The 22,827-nt window shown below is 46.5% G+C and overlaps 3 long non-coding RNA genes across 5 annotated transcripts; all 3 read left to right on the top strand.

Moving 5' to 3' along the window:
- The first annotated feature begins 3,135 nt into the window (after nt 1-3,135).
- LOC135830034 (uncharacterized) lies at nt 3,136-9,411 on the top strand. The gene is made up of 3 exons (XR_010555979.1): nt 3,136-3,399; nt 8,883-9,040; nt 9,375-9,411. It is a non-coding gene; the product is annotated as an uncharacterized LOC135830034 (long non-coding RNA).
- A 517-nt stretch (nt 9,412-9,928) lies between these two features.
- LOC135830033 (uncharacterized) lies at nt 9,929-18,700 on the top strand. 3 transcript variants are annotated; one of them, XR_010555977.1, is made up of 5 exons: nt 9,929-10,036; nt 10,496-10,659; nt 11,004-11,057; nt 18,172-18,329; nt 18,664-18,700. It is a non-coding gene; the product is annotated as an uncharacterized LOC135830033 (long non-coding RNA). The 3 variants fall into 3 exon arrangements; XR_010555976.1 differs by lacking the exons at nt 18,172-18,329; nt 18,664-18,700 and adding an exon at nt 13,171-13,278; XR_010555978.1 differs by lacking the exons at nt 9,929-10,036; nt 10,496-10,659; nt 11,004-11,057 and adding an exon at nt 16,057-16,322.
- A 517-nt stretch (nt 18,701-19,217) lies between these two features.
- LOC135830032 (uncharacterized) lies at nt 19,218-22,579 on the top strand. The gene is made up of 4 exons (XR_010555975.1): nt 19,218-19,325; nt 19,785-19,948; nt 20,293-20,346; nt 22,472-22,579. It is a non-coding gene; the product is annotated as an uncharacterized LOC135830032 (long non-coding RNA).
- The last annotated feature ends 248 nt before the right edge of the window (nt 22,580-22,827 follow it).

Here is a 22,827-nt window from a genome sequence, read left to right as displayed (position 1 = left end):
GACGGAGTCATCTGGGGACTACTGTGGTCAAGTATATGTAAAAGGCGGGTCAAAACTTATGGCCAACGCCCGCACTATCATAAACCGCCAACAGGATACACGGAATAGTGTGATTTCTAAAAAGCATTCAACTAAACTAAAGTCTAGAAGTCAGTCCTGGCCTATTTCAGATACATCCACCACTTTGTAACCCCTCCCTTGGCCTTGATGATCTCTTGCATACACTGCCGCATTGAATCGACGATCTTTTTGCGCTCGTGAGGAGAAATCAACTTCTATGCCTCCCGGCACACTCGCCACAGCTCATACTGGTTTCTGGGGGTGATTTCAACATCGTGCTGCTTCAGCCCAGCAATTTTGCAGAGATTCTCAGTTGGATTGAGGTCAGGTGGCTGCAGGGGCCATGTCAGGACGGTGATGCCGTTCACCGTCCGCCGCGCCTCCGTTCTGTTTGCGGAGCGTTTGCGGCCATAAGACACCACCCACACCACCCACAAGCTCCATCATGCTCAGCAACATCATGTTTTCGGAGGATGCGAGGTACTGGTCCGCATTCATCGTATCCATCACCCGGCAAATGCGCGCTACGCCGTTGCTGGCCATGGCTCCCATACATTGATATTGCCGTCGCGGCGCTTCACAGTTTTGCGGGTGCATGTGCCAGCCAGAGCCTATCCTGTCCACCTCCTGACGTAAACTGCATCACCAGAGCCCTTGAGGTTGATTTTAGACTCATCAGTCCACAGAAATTACCACCAGTCATCACTGCTCCAGTCCTTGTGCGTCTATACAAATTTAAGGCGTTTTGCCTTATTCACAGCACTGATGAAGGGCCATTTGATGGCCATACAGCCACGTAGGCCTGCTCTCTGCAACTTGCGTCTCACAGAACGCACAGAAATCGCGTTATCACCGTCGCTCACCATCTCAGCTCGCAGGCAGTGACGGATTTGAGGTGATTCTCCATTGACTTCATGATATGGTGGCGATCTTGTCTTGCACTGGTCTCTCTTGGTCGGTCTGATCGAGGTGAAATGTAGTCAATTTTTGTTTCCTGACAATTCTACGTATCGTAGGATTACTCAAATCCAACAGAGGAGCGATACCACGCCAAAAGAGACCGTCAACACTCAGCTTCACGACCATTTCCCTCACATCCTTGCTAATCTGACCTCGGTTCACTATCCTGCCTGAAAATACCATCTCCGTCGTCAAAATAATCAAGTTTGATATCGCAAACTCTCAAAGTGAGAAGTCAAGTGTTGATTTTCAACTTTCCCGGCACGTGCATCAGCCTGACAACTTTTTTGAAACCGTACGGTACGGTAGAGCAAAATTTGGTCACGTGGCCATAAGTTTTGACCCACCCAAATGTATGGTGATCCATCACAAATCTCAGTTGACAACGGATTCTTGCAAATTTTAGTGTCCTTGCCAAGTTTCAATCGGCTTTGGCCTCAAAGAAGTCAAAAACGGCGTGTTTAGGAGCCAGGCTGAGCTGTACTGACGATTCCATGGGGTGGGTCAAAACTTTTGGCCACCACTGTACATACCCGAACTGGGCACAAATCTATCCCATTCCTTGGTGCTGACCCCTTTGATGCGCCCCCGAATCCCTTAGCATTATTAGTACCTCCAATTCATTTCATCATCAGCTCACCGCATGCTCAGTACTGTGTTGTAAAGTATGCAAATTTTCGACGCTTTAAATTACAGCCTCCCCAGGGCAAAAACACATCTCGGCCACATTGAAATTTCAGCCTGTACTGCTGATGCCTGTATACACTGTCACATTGAACCTTGCGAAACAAATTTTAGGCTACAAATGCCCAGTACATAAAAGGGGAGAAGGCACTGAACGAAGTGTCAACCTACGAATACAACCTCAGTGCAACAACATGCTCTTTCTCTTTCTGCTTGTGTAAGCAGAAAGAGCACGTTGTTGCACTGAGGTTGTATTCGTAGGTTGACAGTTCGTTCAGTGCCTTCTCACCTTTGGTTACGTAATCTTGTTACCTTTTGCGTTTCCTCTAGTAAATAAATGACAACCGCTCTATTCAGTTGCTATTCACTCCTGGCGCATGCGCTGGACGCAAAATTCTTTTATTAGTGATGTCGAAAAAGTATGCGGTTGTCAGTTGACAAACCTCCTTTTATTTACAATTCAGTTGCGTGATGTCCACCACTTTCCGAATTAAAAATGCACAGGCCGATATTAGCCGAAAATAAAATATGCGCCGAATATGCAGTACCTTGCGCACTCTGTTAGAAGACATTAGGGCTAGTGGGAATGAATGCTCAAGTAAAATGATGAAGTACAGTAATACAATACTATAGGGAGTTCATTTGGCATGAATGCACCAAGCCAACTCTCCTATACAAACAGTATAGTGTTGCTGCCAAAAATATGATTAGCCAAAGTTGCCTTTTTGCATTATTATGGTTGAACTTTTTTCCTGTAGCTTCGTTCCCATGCTGTGGATTTAATCACGAAATTTGTTAGCAAGACGAAGAGGTTTTATGTGAGCTTACTATTATTCTACCTGCACTTGCTTTTATCTTTTTTGTGCAGGACTCTGAGAAGCTGGAGGGACCCCACAAACCTCAAGCATTGAGGATACAACTTTTAACCAAGAACCAGGCAACATGATGTGCATGTATCACGTTCGCTGTGATTGCAGGCAACATGATGTGCATGTATCACGTTCGCTGTGATTGCATCGCGCAAGGTTGACGGGCCCGTCTTCCCCCCAGATGAAACAGATGAAACAAGATGAAACGAGATGAAACGAGATGAAACAAGATGAAACAAGATGAAACGCCAATGTACGGGCGCAGATGGGGCCGAGATGAAACGAAATGAAACAAAATGAAACAAGATGAAACAAGATGAAACAAGATGAAACAAGATGAAACAAGATGAAACCAAATGAAACTCGAAGTACGGGCGTAGATGGGCCGCGAATGAAACAAGATGAAACAAGATGAAACAAGATGAAACAATGTACGGGCGGAGATGGGCCGCGCGCAGTGCACCCGGCGTGACGTGCACGAGCGAAAAGAACTGAATTAATCCAATCATTGAAATAATTTTGTTTGCAGAGGCAATTCGCGCAAGGGAGATAGGAATTATTTGATGGCTTGCGAGTGATAGCACGAGCCGAATTTATTGCCCGTGGAAGTACCCACGATAGGAATACACTGTTGGGAACATGGTGGCGCCGCTGACGGTACCTATGTAAGTGGAATTACTTTATTGGAAGTACCCACGACGGGGAAAATAGTCTCTCTAGTATTGTCGGTGAATGGTGATGGTGGTGGTGGCGATGGCTACTTTCCTCTGCTCAGAGAGAACCCCTGCATGTCCTTCGTCGTGATGCGAAAGAGCAGTGGATGCAGGTAAAGGCCGTGTCAGAGAATTTCGCCTAGTGCTGTGGCCAGGGTGAAAATAAATTAGGGCTGAAACGATCTTTCAATAACTCCAAGCGATCAACCAATCTCGTTAGCGATGAATATCATTGTAACATAGAAAAATGTGGGCACAAGTTATGCAATCGAGTCCACCAACTAAACCAGATTTCGAATAGTCAGACGTGCACAATCTAGCACAAAACTGACAAGGAGTATGAGTACTGTTATGTTTGTATGTGCGCGTAAGCACGCTAGGCTCTGCGCATGTTTGCTTGCACGCTATGCTCTGCGCATGCGCACTCCAGTTCAGACTTCCTGTGTCTGAGTTTGTTCTTCTTTTCTATCTTGTTACTTTGCACGTCCATTATTCTCTTTGTAAATAATCCTAATACATTCCACAACTGTGTGTTCTTGTGAGTGGGAATGTAACATTGGCGACGAAGATGGGATGTCAGCTGGGAAGCCAACATCGAACATGCTAATCACCACAGTGCAGATCAACGGTACTCCATTGGATTTGGAGGTGGACACCGGATCCATGTACACTTTGGTGCCGCAAGACGTATGGGAGCAACATTGGACACATGTTGCCTTGCGTGAATGTTCTGTGCGACTGAAGACCTACAATGGTTCAGTCCTGCCGATTGTTGGCGAAGCAGATGTTGATGTACGCTACAGCGCGCAGAATGTTCGTGCGCGGGTCATCGTAGTACGTGAAGGCAGCCATCCGCTGCTGGGACGCGACTGGCTATCACAGTTGAGACTTGACTGGCAGAGTATGTTCAACCGGGTGAACGCCACTGCAGCGAGTGAGCCAGCAGCAGAGGATGCGTACCCTGAAGTATTTCGTGATGGTCTGGGCAAAGTGAGTGATCGTGAAGCTGAGATCTACCTGAACGACGGTGCCACTCCCAAGTGCTGCAACCCCAGACCCGTGCCATTTGCTTTGCGTCCTGCTGTCAATAAGGAACTTGACAGGCTGGAGCAAGAAGGCATTATCAAGCCCGTCAAGTCAGCAGAGTGGGCCTCACCTATTGTGATTGTCAGGAAGCAGAATCGGGACATTCGCATGTGCGCGGACTTCAAGGTCACGATCAACCCGCACATCAACTCCAAGCTTCACCCGATTCCAAATCCGAACGACCTGTTGTCGCAGATAGCTGGAGGATCAGTGTTTACGAAGCTGGATCTTAGCCAAGCTTATGCGCAACTACCGCTGTCGGAACGCAGTCAGAAGTATTGCGTCATCACAACACATCGAGGTCTCTACGCATTCCAGCGCCTTCCGTTTGGCGTGTCCAGTGCCCCAGCAATTTGGCAGAAGACAATGGATGAGATTCTGCACGACATTCCTGGTGTCGTCTGCTTCTATGATGATATTCTCATCACTGGGTGCGATGTCGAAGAGCACGACCGGCGACTCAAGTTGGTGCTAGCGCGGCTAGCAGAGCGTGGTGTGCGTCTTCGCAAGCAGAAGTGTGCTATCCGTGTGGATCGTGTACGCTACTTGGGCTACAGCATCAGCCGGAACGGTCTCGAGCCCAATCAGGACAAGGTCGAGGCTATCCTGAAGGCGTCAGCACCGAAGAATGTTCAAGCGTTGCAGTCATTCCTAGGCTGTGTCAACTTCTACAACCGCTTTCTACCCGACATGTCCAGTGTTCTGAAGCCGCTCAACAACTTGCTCCGCAAAGGTGTTCCGTGGAACTGGACAGATGAGTGTGAGAAGGTGTTCGCTCAGGTAAAGCGTATGCTCACCAGTGCCCCAGTGCTAGCTCATTTTGATGTGAATGAGAAAGTGGTCGTTGAGTGCGATGCTTCGCCTTACGGCATTGGCGCGTGTCTCATGCATGAGTATGCTGATGGCAGCCGTAGGCCTGTATGCTATGTTTCCCGTTCGCTTGCTAAGGCAGAGGCTCACTATTCGCAGATAGAGCGTGAAGCTTTAGCCATTGTGTTTGCAGTTAAGCGTTTACACATTTATTTGTTTGGTCGCTCTTTTGTTCTATGCTCTGATCATAAGCCATTGCTGCACATTTTTGGTGAGAAGTATGGTTTATCTGCCACTGCTGTTTCCCGTTTACAGCGTTGGGCTGTCATTCTTAGCGAGTATGATTATGTGTTTGAGCACATTTCTGGTAGTAGCAATGCTGTCGCAGATTGCTTGTCACGCCTGCCTATGGAGCTGACAGCCGCACAAGAGAGTGCAATTGTCAGTGCTGTCAACGAGCATGCCCATGATCCTACTGAGGATTTGCCAATTGATGCTAGTGATGTTGCAGATGCTAGCAAGCAGGACAGTGAGATTGCTCCAGTACTGCAGTACCTACAGTTCGGATGGCCAGCTGAGATCAGCGAGGCTACGCGACCATACTACAAGATTCGTCATGAGCTGACCATAGAGTCGGGCTGTGTAGTTCGTGGTGGCCGTACCGTTATCCCAGTAGTGTTTCGCCGTTTGCTGCTAAATGAGATGCATTCTGTCCATATTGGCATTGTCAGAATGAAGGCAGTAGCACGCAGCTTTGTTTGGTGGCCTGGCCTTGATCGCGATATTGAGCTTCTAGTGTCATCATGCAGTCACTGCCAAGCTCTAGCTAAAGCACCTAGCAAGGATGCCAGCCACCCATGGGTGTACCCCACAGAAGCTTTTGAGCGTGTTCATGTGGATTTTGCAGAATTCAACAACCAGCAGTATCTCGTCATCGTGGATGCATACTCTAAGTGGATCGACGCATACAAGCTTGGATCCACTGCCACTACTCAGCAGACGATTGACAGTTTGGTAACATTTATCGCAACGTTTGGTATACCCAAGACCCTCGTGAGTGACAATGGTCCTCAATTTACATCACACCAGTTCCAGCGTTTCTGCCGTGAGAGTGGTATTGTTCACAAGTGTACACCGCCGTACCACCCAGCTAGTAACGGACAAGTCGAACGCATTGTCCAGGAGTTGAAGCGTGCTCTGAAGTCCCGTCCTTCGGATGTGTCTGAGAAGACCCAGATGCACCGTTTCTTGTTTATGTATCGTAACACGCCCCATTCATCAACGAATGTGTCCCCAGCTAGTCTGCTCTTCAGGAAATTACCGAGCACCAAGTTGGCACGCTTAAAGCCCAACTTTGCAGCTGCACAGCGTGAACGTCAAGCACGGCCACAGCCAGGTCAAGGTCGTCATTTCGTGGTGGAGGACACTGTACTTGTATTGAACACTCGCAACGGCAGCGGGCCTAAGTGGCTACCTGGCGTTATTGTACAGAAGCTAGGTCCGGTCTCGTACATTGTTCGCATTGGTCAGCAGGAAAGACATGTCCATGTAGATCATCTCCGTCATCGTTCTACAGCGCCACCTGATGCTGTTCTTCCTCGCAGTGATGTTGACACACCGGTTTTGATTCAACCCGATAGTGCATTGCAGCCGTCAGTACCAGACGCTGCCAACGAGTCCGAACCGTCTGCACTTCCCAGTCCGTCTGCAGACCCTGTTGCACCGCGCCGATCAGCCCGTGCACCGAAGTCACCATCTAGGCTTATTAATGAGATGTGACTGCTTTACTGCTACCTTTACGCTATGGCTGTTATTTGAATATTGATCATAATTATCTCCGCTTTACTATTGCTTCTCTTAAGGGGGAGGATTGTTATGTTTGTATGTGCGCGTAAGCACGCTAGGCTCTGCGCATGTTTGCTTGCACGCTATGCTCTGCGCATGCGCACTCCAGTTCAGACTTCCTGTGTCTGAGTTTGTTCTTCTTTTCTATCTTGTTACTTTGCACGTCCATTATTCTCTTTGTAAATAATCCTAATACATTCCACAACTGTGTGTTCTTGTGAGTGGGAATGTAACAAGTACTGAGACATTGAGATCAATTATAATTGTTGGTTCATAATTATAGATTCTTTCCGGCTGTAGTCGTGCACCTCGAACACAAGACTATGAAGAAATTCCATGATGCCTTTGCTACATTAGCTGTGGCCACCAGTCAAACACTCTAAATATACCCAGGCTACCGCTCAGTGTTTGGTATTCTGTAAACATTTCAGGCAATTGTGTCGACACCTGTAGACATCTGACTGGTCTAAAGCCTAGTTCACGTTCGACGTAACACTGACGGTACAGGACGTAAGGGCCTGTCGGGACGGCTGGGGTGAGCTGTAAAATCTTTTACGATTCGTACGACACGACATGCTGCAGTCGTTGCGATGTTCTCCAGCGAACGGCGCGAGTCATAAGGCACAGTCCGTGACGGGGTGACTTTCGGACCTAATTTCTTGTTTTTCGGGACTTCTTTTCAATTATTTCTCCTTGAATGAAGCGAAATCAAATTCACAATACGAGTTTTTCATGGAGACAAAAAAGTAGCCCTGAAAGTTGTGCCATTCGAATAGTAGCCCTAGGAAATGATAAAACAGTTCATCTGTCATTCTCCTAAACTATCCCTAAATACCATAAGTGACATGAGATCTTATCTTGCTAAAATTCAACTCAAGTCGTGTTAGCCATTCTGCGAGTTATCATGGGAAGCGCAGTGTTCGAAATCCTAAAAATTTCCCAGTACGAATCGGGAGTGGATGGTGCACGACGCCGCCTCCTGTTCTCACTCAAAATGCAGCCGTTTTGTACGCTTGCGTCTCCGTCTATGCCCGTCTACGGTATGAAAAGTTGAACTGATCCAACACTTCCCGTCGCTTCCCGATCCGTACGGTAGTATGGTTGCGTTCCCGTTCCTGGTGTTCACATTGGACGCCGTCAGACCGTCCTGTCGCTTCCCATCGATCCTTACGCCGCGTCCCGTCGAATTTGAACTAGGCTTTATCAATATGAACTAGAGGAGTTCATGTTGTTGTTTCTAGAACGAAGAATCAGGCTTGTCGTCACCCTTTGGCTTGAAGCTCTTATCACCAACTTCCGCAACGAATCAATCGAAAAGATACCGTCTTGACTCCCGATCTCTTTCATAGCCACGCATCAATATTACTGCGCTTGAAAGTACACGATTGCACTCGTATCCACAATTGGATGGAGTGCAAGGGCTAGAATACTGCCACTGGTATGCATGCATAAAAAATCGTTTGCATTCGCTTTGAACACTAACGATTATCGATTGCGCTCTTAAAACGATCGGTTTGCGAGTTATCTGTATACTTGTTTCAGCCCTAAATGCATTGCCCTCGTAGAGGACAGGGATGAGCAGTGATATGAGCAGGGATGTGAGTACTGATGTGCCCTTCGTCCTCATATTTTACAGAGAAGACGTCTGCCCCCAATAATAAAATTAATGTAGTAATGATAATGCGTTGCCCTTTCATCTTCTCAGGAGCCCTATGCCTTTGCCTCTTCTCCCCTGGACTGAATGGACTGGACGCTCTGTCCAGTAGTGTCCAGTAAATGATTTGTAGTGTAAGTTAGGGTGCACTCTCTCTTGAGGATTTGCCCACCTTGATGATTGTGCTCTTCGTGTTATTAGAAAATGTCTCTACCTGCCAGGATGGTATAAGAGCACGAACTGAATCACCTGTTGGTGCAGAAGGCTTGGAGGACTGCTTTTGAAACAGTTGTTCAAATTTCCTGCACCTCTTCGTAGCCGTTGTCTGATTGCTGCATTCTGGGGAGACTGAAGTTAAGGTTAGTGAAGCTGCACAGTCCCCGTGGAAATGTTTATGCTGCAACTATTTACTGCTGACATGTATTTATGAATTTCAGGAATCTCCAGAGGGTGAAGGCTTGCTGCAAGCTCCGTCCCTTCAATGTCGTGATACATCCGTAGATCAGTCGTGTGCCTGTCCTGTGCTTTTATGAGCATGCTCCTTTGCACATGCCTTTGTCCTGTGCATGCGTGGGCGTGGGCGCGCGCGCGCGTGTGTGTGTGTGTGTGTGTGTGTGTGTACGCCAACGACACCGTCCGTGCACATGTGCATGGACGTGAGTTTGTGCGTTTGCCTTTGTTATATGCATACAGTATTATCAATTTATCATGCCTATACAAGCCTTGCCAGTGTCTCGATAGGAGAAGCAAATACATGATTACACCACTTGGGTTTTGACCTTCTTTGGCCGGGGCGAATGTCGAAGGAAAGACTCCCTCTGGGCCAAGGTGTTGGCGACAGTTGAGAGTTGTCCTCTATTTTGCAGCGGGGGACAGCATGGCATATTTGGTGCCGGAAAGAGTGCAGTTGCACTTTTCATGTTACTGTAAAATTTGCTAGGTCAATCCCTTTAAGCTGGAGACTGCTGATACTGCTGCTCAAACGGCTGCTGCTGTTACTCTCTGCTGCTACCATGGTCGTTGCTTTGTATCAATGGCGAAAATTCTCAGATGAGCTTTGGGTCCGGGCACTAGAACCCTGCTGCTGCCTCTGCAGCAGTTGTAGAAAGTTTTATAATACCAGTGTCGATGGTGAACTTCTGCTCTTTTTTTTTATCCCAGACACTTTGTGCTCAAGAGACTATTAGGTCTTTGTGGTGTTGTCGTTGCTGTTTGGTTATACTAGTTGGCGTCTGTTTGGAAATATATTGTGCTTTTCTGTGTGTTCATGTGAACGTAGAAGCCCTAACCGAAACCAACACTACGTTGCTGTGTTGTTTTCTTCCAAGGTCGGGCACAGTAAAGGAGACGACTCTGTGAGTATATTCGCAGATGAACTTTGGGTTAATAGAATGCAGGTGCTGCTGCTCTTGTGCCGGGCTGTTGGTGTCAATGATGGGGTGGATCATGCTTTCTCTTTATATACCTTTTGTATATTTGTGTGTAATTAGGAGCACATACCAACACGTAATCTTTCTAAAGCCTAGTTCTCTTTCGACGCAACGCTGACGGTACGGGACGTAAGGGCCTGTGACGGCTGGGGTGAGCTGTAAAATCTTGTACAATTCGTACGACACGACATGCTCCAGTCTTTGCGATGTTCAACAGCGAATGGTGCGAGTCATAAGGCACAGTCCTTGACGGGGTGACCGTCCCGGCGTTTCCCGTCGATCCTTATGTCGCGTCCCGTTGCGCCCCGTCGAATGTGAACTGGGCTTAACAATGGCATGGAGACAGTTTCAATTGCAGTTTAATGTTACTGCACTGCACTGCAGGTATCAAGGCACTACCCAGAGGGAGGATGTTGGCCTTCTCCTGATGGGAAAATGTCTTCTTTCTCATGGCGTGGCCAGGACTGCACTGACCCTACCATCCACTCTACCTCTCCGGAAAGGGACTTGACAACCAGTCAAGATGGATGTGCAGAGATATACCAGCGGTAAGTCACATGCTTAGGATATCCACTTGATGAAGGAAGGACAGGTGCTCAACTACTACACCAAAATGTGAGCATAAGGAGATGGGCTGATGGGTCATGGGTGGGTGACAGGTCTTTGCCCGGTTGCTGGAGTATAACAACCTGGGTCTTTGATTGGTTTAGAAGCGGTCCGCTCTATTTGGGGTGCCATCCTCAATTAGACGGGCAGTGAAGATCTTGCAGGATCAATCGCACATGTAGAATATGGACATGTGGATGCGGGCAGAAGATCTGTAATTTCCAGTATCAAAGTTCAGTTGTATTTGCTTTTCTTTATTGTCTATTTGTGATGTTGTTCACTGCAGCTTCTAGCATTAACTGCCAATTTGCACTGACGCAGCAAGACTCCCAACAGTCAAGTATGTTTCATTGCATGCACTAGGATTACAGTAGAATGCCGATTATCCGAATGTCAACTGTCCAAACGGTCAATTATCCGAAATTCCTGTTTGCACTGAATTCAATTCAATAAGTCGACTTATACCGGTAAAATATGGTAACAGCGGGACTGTAGGGTGTGGCATTTCCATGATACAGTGGAAAATTTCACGATTTTTGGTGCAAACATAGCTCGGACGCTGCTCGATTGGATATACAATGCAGGTTCTTGGAACCACGGACACGACTCTTCGATTCAAGGATCACAACACTTCGGGATCTGAACGTTTTAGGTTCGGGAGCTGTTCGCGGTTTTGTCGCTTGTCACGGTTGTGGACTCATCGTTGTAGCATAAATGAGGCTGGACTCATCGTTGTAGCATAAATGAGGCTGGACTATTCCAAGCGGAAAACTAAAATATTTCTTTCTCAAAGCACAATCACTGGCCCGGAGGAGCACACCTTCTCTAACTACATACCGGGTGCAGTACATGACACGTCCGTGTATTGACTAGTCTCTTGTACATTTAGATCTACCACACGACTCGCGTAGCGCTAGCACAGCAGTGCGGGTGTAGTCATGTACTACTACTACTACAGTACTGCCGGGCGCCGATGAACGGCCAGGCTATGATTTCGCTATTTTTTAAGAACGGTCTAAGTAGAAACGTAATGTACAATATGAATATGATGTACACTCAGACGTATAACTCTGCATAAATGTACTTGTAAGACTGTACCATCGAATATGAACGAAACTGCTGTGTTCGCCAAAAATAAGAACGGGCTAGGCTAGAACCCTGACCCCGTTCTTCGGTGCCCGGCAGTACTGTAGTGTAGTGTTCCGTATGTTTGTTGACTATGGCATGCACGCAGAAGCCAGCGGATGTAAAAAGTCCAACTCGGAAACGCCTAAAAACGGGGTATCCTCAAATTTTGCCGAGCTGAAAATCACAGGGTACGTAGGGCTTGTAACAGTGAGTCGAATGCTCTTGGTCCGAAGAAGCTGCGACAGATGGTTCTCAAATCGAACGCGTTTCGAATATTGGCCATTTTGCACACAAATAGATGGTGTGGCTACCTGGCTGCACACTGTGACCTTATCACTTGGATCAGGTAGACTGCGTGCTCGCTTTCGCTCATTTTCGATTGGGCGTATCTGACGAACCATGGACCGCAGCCTCCTCGGAAAAGAACATTCGACTCAGCGCCCCAAACCCTACGGGTCCTGAAATTAAAAAAATTCAGCAGACTTCCCCTCTAATACGTAAGGCAGAACTCATTACAGTCCTTGATTAGAAGTTGACATATTCTTGTACGAATCCGGTGGCAGCCACAACAATGTCTTTTGTGAAAAATGTATGCAAGCCTTTTAAAAAGCATTTCCCACCAGGCATTCGATCGAATTTTTCATGGCGCGGAGATTTGTTACGGCGTGAACCGATGCTTGTCGTGTAGAATTTGCTTTTTGATGTGTTCTTTGGAAGATGTAGTCTTAAAAATGGTGTGGATGTCTTTGTTTCTGTCCTTCTGCTGTCCTCGTAGAAAGAATAATAAAGACGTGCAGAAAATGTAGGAGAGCGATGACATCAGAAGGACACTCTCAGGTTCAGGGTACCTGTACTGCCCCAATAAATTGGGTCAGATCCCAAAACGAGGTTGACCGAAGCAAAAAAAATAGAAGAGCCTGCCTTGAATTGAATATGAGGAAGAAGAAGAAGACAAAGAAAGAAAAAGAGTAGGAATTTGCTTGTGTAAACTCTGTCTAGGCTGCCATCGCATTATAGCAGCCAACAGTGTGTGTGTGTGTGTGTGTGTGTGTGTGTGTGTGTGTGTGTGTGTGTGTGTCTGTGTGTGTGTGTCTGTGTGTGTGTGTGTGTGTGCGTGCGTGCGTGTGTGTGCATATGTGTGTGTGCATATGTGTGTGTGTTTGCGTCTGTGTGCACACGCTTGTGTGTGTGTGTGTGTTTGCATGTGTGTATATTCTGCTAATCTTGACTTAAATTTCCACATCTGGGCATATTGTGTTCTGCATGTGAATTTATCTTCATTAACTTGTGCACTACGTTCCTTTCTTCACGTTACGGCACTTTAGTATCGTTTTACTTGAACATCATACTCTCGCCCAACTTTGTTTCACCAACAAAGGTTTATTCTCCAAAGTATTTCTAATTGATTGTGTATGAGTTTCATACTACTGTCAGGGGCGTCGGAAGGTATTTTAGTGTGGTACGGTCAGCCATCTGAAGTACAATTGACTCGTGGGGGAGTGGTGGCTGAGCCTAAAATTTTGGAATTTTAGATCCCAGATCAGTGTATTTTGTTGACTCACGGGTATCTGGGGCAAAAAGTGGTACGGTCAATACCGTAGTGACCGTACCGTGTGCGACGCCCCTGACTGTTGGAATCCACCAGCTGTGTTTCCTTGAGGGGCGTATCCTTACCTGGGATGTGTTTTCTCATTCCCGGCAGCAGAAAGAGCTCTACAATATGTATATAATTTAAGAATAGAATTTGATGTACAGGAGAGTGCCAATTATCCCCACCCCTCGGGACGCGGGCTGTCTCCAGAGGGTTCAGATGAGAAGAATGTTCGGATAAGAGAGCAGTCACACATCTATCTAAATCATGCATATTCCAGCATGTAAACAGTCGACGAGGAGACAATAGTCGTAAAATGGCAATAAATAAGATAAATTGTGCACTCATAACAACAGCAAAAATGAAGAAAGTCAAGTTCCATAACGTTTTCTTGTGACTGTCATCAGTGGAACGCCGTCACATAAAAATGTAATAACTAAAACACACACTTATATACATGTAGCTAATATGGTTTCAGGTAGAAATACAGCAGCTAACAAGTACAAAAAGCGAAGTTTGCACCTTTGCAATGTGTGAATATAGTGTATGTGAGAAAGGTAGTGGCAGATGAATGTGATACTGTGTGAATGAATGTAATGGTGCGTGTGTATTACTTGAAGAGTGTGAGTGATACAACGTTTTCTTTCTGTTTGCATAGCACAGGGTCACGAGTACGAATATACACAGCTTCCAACACCTGCAATTGCTTGAAGAAACGTGCGCAACGAATAACACTAAACCAGGAATCGTCAAACACCTTACGACATTCTGGACTGGACACCAAATGCTTGTACACTGCAGCCATCTCATTTATCAATTTGAATGCCGACAATGTGGTAGTCGGTATGTTGGCAGGACGCTTCAACACTTGTCCGAACGCATCAAGCAGCACGTCCCATTATCATTGTTGTCCCAGGCTGCCAGGTTAAGCAGGCCGAAGCGTGGGAGACCACGAAAACATCCGCTGCCTATTTCTACACCTAGCACGGCTCACAATTCGGAAACAGAAGCACCGACTACTTCCATGGAGAACGAGCAGACTAATCTGGTTTCCGGCTCGGAAACCGGACCACGGCAAGGGAGGCCGCCGGACGGTCGCTCCTCGACAAACCATGTTGCTACAACGGTAAGAGCGGAAGGGGAACAACTTGAAAACAGAGCAGAACCGAGGAGAAGCAAGAGACTAGCAGAGGCACGACTGAGACAAGTGGAGAACACAAGGCAAGGAGACGCAGGAGGAAGCACAGGCACGGCACAGAACGAATCAAGGAGAGGGAAGCGGTGTTGCGAGGAGATGGAGACTGATGACGACGAATACGAGTGCGATGGGATGGACGGCGGCATTGGAATGGAGGTGGAGGATGAGAGTAGTGATGAGGAGGAGTTTGATGTTGACAAGAGGAAGTCTGCAGTGTACAAGCATTTGGTGTCCAGTCCAGAATGTCGTAAGGTGTTTGACGATTCCTGGTTTAGTGTTATTCGTTGCGCACGTTTCTTCAAGCAATTGCAGGTGTTGGAAGCTGTGTATATTCGTACTCGTGACCCTGTGCTATGCAAACAGAAAGAAAACGTTGTATCACTCACACTCTTCAAGTAATACACACGCACCATTACATTCATTCACACAGTATCACATTCATCTGCCACTACCTTTCTCACATACACTATATTCACACATTGCAAAGGTGCAAACTTCGCTTTTTGTACTTGTTAGCTGCTGTATTTCTACCTGAAACCATATTAGCTACATGTATATAAGTGTGTGTTTTAGTTATTACATTTTTATGTGACGGCGTTCCACTGATGACAGTCACAAGAAAACGTTATGGAACTTGACTTTCTTCATTTTTGCTGTTGTTATGAGTGCACAATTTATCTTATTTATTGCCATTTTATTCCAGCATGTTTTCATCATTTTCGTTCTCTTCAGCAGTGAAACAGGAACTAGGTGCACTCATGCTCCTCTAAATTAATGACACTATTATTACACATTTTGACTCAAACCTGTTTTAATACATCTTGTGAATCGCTTCAATGGTGCCCCGAGCGACGAAAATCACTAACTTTGAAACTCATCTTCTACCCCTCAATTAAATGCAAGCAATTATTTTGGATAATTAATCATTTGGATAGTTGACATTAGGAAAATCGGCACATTGTGTGTGATGGGGGGGGGGGGGAGGAAGAGGAGGAGGCTGCGAGAGGCCGTGGTGGACGTGTACCGGCTTGTGCACAGCCTGGAAATAGCCTCACTTTAGATGTATGCACATTCAAACGGTGGATGCTTCCCGCCATCCTTTTCCCCCTCTTTTTCCTTTTCCCGCCATTCTTTACCCCCTCTTTTTCAATTTCCCGCTCTTCTTTTCCCCCTCTTTTTCCCCCTTTCTCTCCCCTTTTCCCCCTTTTCTGCGAGAAGATTAGCCCCCTCCTTCGGGCGTAGATGGGCCGCGAATGAAACAAGATGAAACAAGATGAAACAAGATGAAACAATGTACGGGCGGAGATGGGCCGCGCGCAGTGCACCCGGCGTGACGTGCACGAGCGAAAAGAACTGAATTAATCCAATCATTGAAATAATTTTGTTTGCAGAGGCAATTCGCGCAAGGGAGATAGGAATTATTTGATGGCTTGCGAGTGATAGCACGAGCCGAATTTATTGCCCGTGGAAGTACCCACGATAGGAATACACTGTTGGGAACATGGTGGCGCCGCTGACGGTACCTATGTAAGTGGAATTACTTTATTGGAAGTACCCACGACGGGGAAAATAGTCTCTCTAGTATTGTCGGTGAATGGTGATGGTGGTGGTGGCGATGGCTACTTTCCTCTGCTCAGAGAGAACCCCTGCATGTCCTTCGTCGTGATGCGAAAGAGCAGTGGATGCAGGTAAAGGCCGTGTCAGAGAATTTCGCCTAGTGCTGTGGCCAGGGTGAAAATAAATTAGGGCTGAAACGATCTTTCAATAACTCCAAGCGATCAACCAATCTCGTTAGCGATGAATATCATTGTAACATAGAAAAATGTGGGCACAAGTTATGCAATCGAGTCCACCAACTAAACCAGATTTCGAATAGTCAGACGTGCACAATCTAGCACAAAACTGACAAGGAGTATGAGTACTGAGACATTGAGATCAATTATAATTGTTGGTTCATAATTATAGATTCTTTCCGGCTGTAGTCGTGCACCTCGAACACAAGACTATGAAGAAATTCCATGATGCCTTTGCTACATTAGCTGTGGCCACCAGTCAAACACTCTAAATATACCCAGGCTACCGCTCAGTGTTTGGTATTCTGTAAACATTTCAGGCAATTGTGTCGACACCTGTAGACATCTGACTGGTCTAAAGCCTAGTTCACGTTCGACGTAACACTGACGGTACAGGACGTAAGGGCCTGTCGGGACGGCTGGGGTGAGCTGTAAAATCTTTTACGATTCGTACGACACGACATGCTGCAGTCGTTGCGATGTTCTCCAGCGAACGGCGCGAGTCATAAGGCACAGTCCGTGACGGGGTGACTTTCGGACCTAATTTCTTGTTTTTCGGGACTTCTTTTCAATTATTTCTCCTTGAATGAAGCGAAATCAAATTCACAATACGAGTTTTTCATGGAGACAAAAAAGTAGCCCTGAAAGTTGTGCCATTCGAATAGTAGCCCTAGGAAATGATAAAACAGTTCATCTGTCATTCTCCTAAACTATCCCTAAATACCATAAGTGACATGAGATCTTATCTTGCTAAAATTCAACTCAAGTCGTGTTAGCCATTCTGCGAGTTATCATGGGAAGCGCAGTGTTCGAAATCCTAAAAATTTCCCAGTACGAATCGGGAGTGGATGGTGCACGACGCCGCCTCCTGTTCTCACTCAAAATGCAGCCGTTTTGTACGCTTGCGTCTCCGTCTATGCCCGTCTACGGTATGAAAAGTTGAACTGATCCAACACTTCCCGTCGCTTCCCGATCCGTACGGTAGTATGGTTGCGTTCCCGTTCCTGGTGTTCACATTGGACGCCGTCAGACCGTCCTGTCGCTTCCCATCGATCCTTACGCCGCGTCCCGTCGAATTTGAACTAGGCTTTATCAATATGAACTAGAGGAGTTCATGTTGTTGTTTCTAGAACGAAGAATCAGGCTTGTCGTCACCCTTTGGCTTGAAGCTCTTATCACCAACTTCCGCAACGAATCAATCGAAAAGATACCGTCTTGACTCCCGATCTCTTTCATAGCCACGCATCAATATTACTGCGCTTGAAAGTACACGATTGCACTCGTATCCACAATTGGATGGAGTGCAAGGGCTAGAATACTGCCACTGGTATGCATGCATAAAAAATCGTTTGCATTCGCTTTGAACACTAACGATTATCGATTGCGCTCTTAAAACGATCGGTTTGCGAGTTATCTGTATACTTGTTTCAGCCCTAAATGCATTGCCCTCGTAGAGGACAGGGATGAGCAGTGATATGAGCAGGGATGTGAGTACTGATGTGCCCTTCGTCCTCATATTTTACAGAGAAGACGTCTGCCCCCAATAATAAAATTAATGTAGTAATGATAATGCGTTGCCCTTTCATCTTCTCAGGAGCCCTATGCCTTTGCCTCTTCTCCCCTGGACTGAATGGACTGGACGCTCTGTCCAGTAGTGTCCAGTAAATGATTTGTAGTGTAAGTTAGGGTGCACTCTCTCTTGAGGATTTGCCCACCTTGATGATTGTGCTCTTCGTGTTATTAGAAAATGTCTCTACCTGCCAGGATGGTATAAGAGCACGAACTGAATCACCTGTTGGTGCAGAAGGCTTGGAGGACTGCTTTTGAAACAGTTGTTCAAATTTCCTGCACCTCTTCGTAGCCGTTGTCTGATTGCTGCATTCTGGGGAGACTGAAGTTAAGGTTAGTGAAGCTGCACAGTCCCCGTGGAAATGTTTATGCTGCAACTATTTACTGCTGACATGTATTTATGAATTTCAGGAATCTCCAGAGGGTGAAGGCTTGCTGCAAGCTCCGTCCCTTCAATGTCGTGATACATCCGTAGATCAGTCGTGTGCCTGTCCTGTGCTTTTATGAGCATGCTCCTTTGCACATGCCTTTGTCCTGTGCATGCGTGGGCGTGGGCGCGCGCGCGCGTGTGTGTGTGTGTGTGTGTGTGTGTGTACGCCAACGACACCGTCCGTGCACATGTGCATGGACGTGAGTTTGTGCGTTTGCCTTTGTTATATGCATACAGTATTATCAATTTATCATGCCTATACAAGCCTTGCCAGTGTCTCGATAGGAGAAGCAAATACATGATTACACCACTTGGGTTTTGACCTTCTTTGGCCGGGGCGAATGTCGAAGGAAAGACTCCCTCTGGGCCAAGGTGTTGGCGACAGTTGAGAGTTGTCCTCTATTTTGCAGCGGGGGACAGCATGGCATATTTGGTGCCGGAAAGAGTGCAGTTGCACTTTTCATGTTACTGTAAAATTTGCTAGGTCAATCCCTTTAAGCTGGAGACTGCTGATACTGCTGCTCAAACGGCTGCTGCTGTTACTCTCTGCTGCTACCATGGTCGTTGCTTTGTATCAATGGCGAAAATTCTCAGATGAGCTTTGGGTCCGGGCACTAGAACCCTGCTGCTGCCTCTGCAGCAGTTGTAGAAAGTTTTATAATACCAGTGTCGATGGTGAACTTCTGCTCTTTTTTTTTATCCCAGACACTTTGTGCTCAAGAGACTATTAGGTCTTTGTGGTGTTGTCGTTGCTGTTTGGTTATACTAGTTGGCGTCTGTTTGGAAATATATTGTGCTTTTCTGTGTGTTCATGTGAACGTAGAAGCCCTAACCGAAACCAACACTACGTTGCTGTGTTGTTTTCTTCCAAGGTCGGGCACAGTAAAGGAGACGACTCTGTGAGTATATTCGCAGATGAACTTTGGGTTAATAGAATGCAGGTGCTGCTGCTCTTGTGCCGGGCTGTTGGTGTCAATGATGGGGTGGATCATGCTTTCTCTTTATATACCTTTTGTATATTTGTGTGTAATTAGGAGCACATACCAACACGTAATCTTTCTAAAGCCTAGTTCTCTTTCGACGCAACGCTGACGGTACGGGACGTAAGGGCCTGTGACGGCTGGGGTGAGCTGTAAAATCTTGTACAATTCGTACGACACGACATGCTCCAGTCTTTGCGATGTTCAACAGCGAATGGTGCGAGTCATAAGGCACAGTCCTTGACGGGGTGACCGTCCCGGCGTTTCCCGTCGATCCTTATGTCGCGTCCCGTTGCGCCCCGTCGAATGTGAACTGGGCTTAACAATGGCATGGAGACAGTTTCAATTGCAGTTTAATGTTACTGCACTGCACTGCAGGTATCAAGGCACTACCCAGAGGGAGGATGTTGGCCTTCTCCTGATGGGAAAATGTCTTCTTTCTCATGGCGTGGCCAGGACTGCACTGACCCTACCATCCACTCTACCTCTCCGGAAAGGGACTTGACAACCAGTCAAGATGAATGTGCAGAGATATACCAGCGGTAAGTCACATGCTTAGGATATCCACTTGATGAAGGAAGGACAGGTGCTCAACTACTACACCAAAATGTGAGCATAAGGAGATGGGCTGATGGGTCATGGGTGGGTGACAGGTCTTTGCCCGGTTGCTGGAGTATAACAACCTGGGTCTTTGATTGGTTTAGAAGCGGTCCGCTCTATTTGGGGTGCCATCCTCAATTAGACGGGCAGTGAAGATCTTGCAGGATCAATCGCACATGTAGAATATGGACATGTGGATGCGGGCAGAAGATCTGTAATTTCCAGTATCAAAGTTCAGTTGTATTTGCTTTTCTTTATTGTCTATTTGTGATGTTGTTCACTGCAGCTTCTAGCATTAACTGCCAATTTGCACTGACGCAGCAAGACTCCCAACAGTCAAGTATGTTTCATTGCATGCACTAGGATTACAGTAGAATGCCGATTATCCGAATGTCAACTGTCCAAACGGTCAATTATCCGAAATTCCTGTTTGCACTGAATTCAATTCAATAAGTCGACTTATACCGGTAAAATATGGTAACAGCGGGACTGTAGGGTGTGGCATTTCCATGATACAGTGGAAAATTTCACGATTTTTGGTGCAAACATAGCTCGGACGCTGCTCGATTGGATATACAATGCAGGTTCTTGGAACCACGGACACGACTCTTCGATTCAAGGATCACAACACTTCGGGATCTGAACGTTTTAGGTTCGGGAGCTGTTCGCGGTTTTGTCGCTTGTCACGGTTGTGGACTCATCGTTGTAGCATAAATGAGGCTGGACTCATCGTTGTAGCATAAATGAGGCTGGACTATTCCAAGCGGAAAACTAAAATATTTCTTTCTCAAAGCACAATCACTGGCCCGGAGGAGCACACCTTCTCTAACTACATACCGGGTGCAGTACATGACACGTCCGTGTATTGACTAGTCTCTTGTACATTTAGATCTACCACACGACTCGCGTAGCGCTAGCACAGCAGTGCGGGTGTAGTCATGTACTACTACTACTACAGTACTGCCGGGCGCCGATGAACGGCCAGGCTATGATTTCGCTATTTTTTAAGAACGGTCTAAGTAGAAACGTAATGTACAATATGAATATGATGTACACTCAGACGTATAACTCTGCATAAATGTACTTGTAAGACTGTACCATCGAATATGAACGAAACTGCTGTGTTCGCCAAAAATAAGAACGGGCTAGGCTAGAACCCTGACCCCGTTCTTCGGTGCCCGGCAGTACTGTAGTGTAGTGTTCCGTATGTTTGTTGACTATGGCATGCACGCAGAAGCCAGCGGATGTAAAAAGTCCAACTCGGAAACGCCTAAAAACGGGGTATCCTCAAATTTTGCCGAGCTGAAAATCACAGGGTACGTAGGGCTTGTAACAGTGAGTCGAATGCTCTTGGTCCGAAGAAGCTGCGACAGATGGTTCTCAAATCGAACGCGTTTCGAATATTGGCCATTTTGCACACAAATAGATGGTGTGGCTACCTGGCTGCACACTGTGACCTTATCACTTGGATCAGGTAGACTGCGTGCTCGCTTTCGCTCATTTTCGATTGGGCGTATCTGACGAACCATGGACCGCAGCCTCCTCGGAAAAGAACATTCGACTCAGCGCCCCAAACCCTACGGGTCCTGAAATTAAAAAAATTCAGCAGACTTCCCCTCTAATACGTAAGGCAGAACTCATTACAGTCCTTGATTAGAAGTTGACATATTCTTGTACGAATCCGGTGGCAGCCACAACAATGTCTTTTGTGAAAAATGTATGCAAGCCTTTTAAAAAGCATTTCCCACCAGGCATTCGATCGAATTTTTCATGGCGCGGAGATTTGTTACGGCGTGAACCGATGCTTGTCGTGTAGAATTTGCTTTTTGATGTGTTCTTTGGAAGATGTAGTCTTAAAAATGGTGTGGATGTCTTTGTTTCTGTCCTTCTGCTGTCCTCGTAGAAAGAATAATAAAGACGTGCAGAAAATGTAGGAGAGCGATGACATCAGAAGGACACTCTCAGGTTCAGGGTACCTGTACTGCCCCAATAAATTGGGTCAGATCCCAAAACGAGGTTGACCGAAGCAAAAAAAATAGAAGAGCCTGCCTTGAATTGAATATGAGGAAGAAGAAGAAGACAAAGAAAGAAAAAGAGTAGGAATTTGCTTGTGTAAACTCTGTCTAGGCTGCCATCGCATTATAGCAGCCAACAGTGTGTGTGTGTGTGTGTGTGTGTGTGTGTGTGTGTGTGTGTGTGTGTGTGTGTGTGTGTGTGTGTCTGTGTGTGTGTGTCTGTGTGTGTGTGTGTGTGCGTGCGTGCGTGTGTGTGCATATGTGTGTGTGCATATGTGTGTGTGTTTGCGTCTGTGTGCACACGCTTGTGTGTGTGTGTGTGTTTGCATGTGTGTATATTCTGCTAATCTTGACTTAAATTTCCACATCTGGGCATATTGTGTTCTGCATGTGAATTTATCTTCATTAACTTGTGCACTACGTTCCTTTCTTCACGTTACGGCACTTTAGTATCGTTTTACTTGAACATCATACTCTCGCCCAACTTTGTTTCACCAACAAAGGTTTATTCTCCAAAGTATTTCTAATTGATTGTGTATGAGTTTCATACTACTGTCAGGGGCGTCGGAAGGTATTTTAGTGTGGTACGGTCAGCCATCTGAAGTACAATTGACTCGTGGGGGAGTGGTGGCTGAGCCTAAAATTTTGGAATTTTAGATCCCAGATCAGTGTATTTTGTTGACTCACGGGTATCTGGGGCAAAAAGTGGTACGGTCAATACCGTAGTGACCGTACCGTGTGCGACGCCCCTGACTGTTGGAATCCACCAGCTGTGTTTCCTTGAGGGGCGTATCCTTACCTGGGAT

Source organism: Sycon ciliatum, chromosome 13 (assembly GCF_964019385.1).
Source record: "Sycon ciliatum chromosome 13, ocSycCili1.1, whole genome shotgun sequence".
Lineage (NCBI taxonomy): Eukaryota > Metazoa > Porifera > Calcarea > Leucosolenida > Sycettidae > Sycon > Sycon ciliatum.
Note: the sequence above shows the minus strand (reverse complement) of the source record. Positions and strands in the feature narration are given on the sequence as shown.